Below are 1,641 nucleotides of genomic sequence, written 5' to 3' on the forward strand. Positions count from 1 at the left end.
GACTAGACAGCAGTGTGTTTGGTTTTATGACTCCAAAAGGTCAACATTTAATCCAAAGCAAAGATGAGAAGATAAGGAGTCAGGGAAACTAGAGTACTGAAAATGGAACAACTAGAACACAATTAAAGAGAATGTTGACACAATGTGGAAAAAAATCTTATGGATCACAACAGAACACTGTCCGATATAGTGCTGGAAGATGAGCCCTCTAGGTTGGAAGGCAGTATACAGTGGCCACAACAAGGGACTCAAACATAACAACATTATGAAGATGGCGCAGGACTGGGCAAGGTTTCCTTACGTTGTACATATGGTTGCCATGAGTGGAGCCAACTCGAAGACAACTAACAACAACAATAACAAGCCCATTTTATAAGTAGTGAAACATTCAGAGACTGAGTCTAGCCGGGATCACACAGTTGGCAAGTTAGCACAGCCAAGAGCTGGTCAGACTCCAATGCCGCACTGAACCTTGAACTCAGGTCCCTCCTGAGGTTAAAGCACATGAGCCCCACCCCCCCGTCCCACATGCACACCTTGCGGCCTTGGTGAAGACTATAAATTCTCTCCTGTCTTATTCATCATCACAGCTTCAAAATGGAATCTTTGTTTTTCAGACTCCTTAATCACTGCTTTAAAGGTAATTCATGAGAGTGATCCCTGATGTTACACACTCATTCACTCATCTATTTGTATGGACAATAACCATTTACCAAGTCCTTGTTATGAACAGGGTGCCAAGTACTCGGCTGGGCCCTGGATACCTCAACCAGGTGCAGGCTGGGGAGGACACCTCGGAAGTGCCCCACCTTGGAGGGCAGCCCACCCTCAGTCTGCTTACCCGACGGATGCTTCCAGGATGTCTCTCCCGGATCTGCCCTAGCCCCGCTTCCTCCTCCCCCATCCTCCCCAGTTGGCGCCCCACGCCCTTTTATTTCCCTTCACAAAAAGCCCTATTCTCTTTTTGCACAATACACTTTCACAATAGATAGTCTATTCAATCCAGAGCCCCAATCATCAGCAACCAAAACGCTGGTTCCTCTTTCCTCTAGTTCTGCAAATATTTCCAAACGGAGGAGAGATACATGCATTTCACAGCGTAACTTCCCGTTTGCTTGACTCTTTCTCTTACAGACTGGAAGCTCCTTAAAGGTCTGGCTTGGGTCTTTTCACCATTAACTGTGGATGAATGAGAAGCCTAGACCTTGTTTTTCCTTAATCTGTGTTATTATTTAAAAAGAATATAACCATAGAAATTTGGTAAATACACTAAGGAACAAGGACGAAAATAAAAATCACCTATAAGCCCAACAAATAGTAATAACTTTTTCACTTGTATTTCCTTCCAGATGTTTTACACGTATTTTTGTGGATAAATGTATATGTATATACAAGGAGCCCCGGTGGTGCAGTGGTTAAGCGCTGGGTTACTAACCCACCAGCCTCTTAGCAGAAGAAAGATGGGACAGTTCACTTCCATAAAGATTACAGCCTTGGAAACCCTGGGGGGCAGTTCTACTCTGTCCTATAGTGTCATACGAGTCAGAATCAACTCGAGGGCAATGAGTTTACACGTATATGCAAAATTTTACAAAAATAGAATTCTGATGCCTATACAATGTAGCTTGCTCAGTATATTAT

General features: G+C 43.7%; 1 long non-coding RNA gene across 1 annotated transcript in view; it reads right to left on the bottom strand.

Annotated features, from left to right (window-relative positions):
* LOC111819466 (uncharacterized) overlaps window positions 1-903 on the bottom strand; it is a 6,558-nt gene extending 5,655 nt beyond the window's left edge. Inside the window, exon 1 of the long non-coding RNA XR_002823070.1 lies at window positions 842-903. This is a non-coding gene — a long non-coding RNA (uncharacterized LOC111819466). The remainder of the gene's footprint in view (window positions 1-841) is intronic.
* Window positions 904-1,641: the final 738 nt, after the last annotated feature.

The sequence above is a fragment of the Trichechus manatus genome, unplaced genomic scaffold, assembly GCF_000243295.1.
Source record: "Trichechus manatus latirostris isolate Lorelei unplaced genomic scaffold, TriManLat1.0 scaffold00009, whole genome shotgun sequence".
Taxonomy (NCBI): Eukaryota; Metazoa; Chordata; class Mammalia; order Sirenia; family Trichechidae; genus Trichechus; species Trichechus manatus.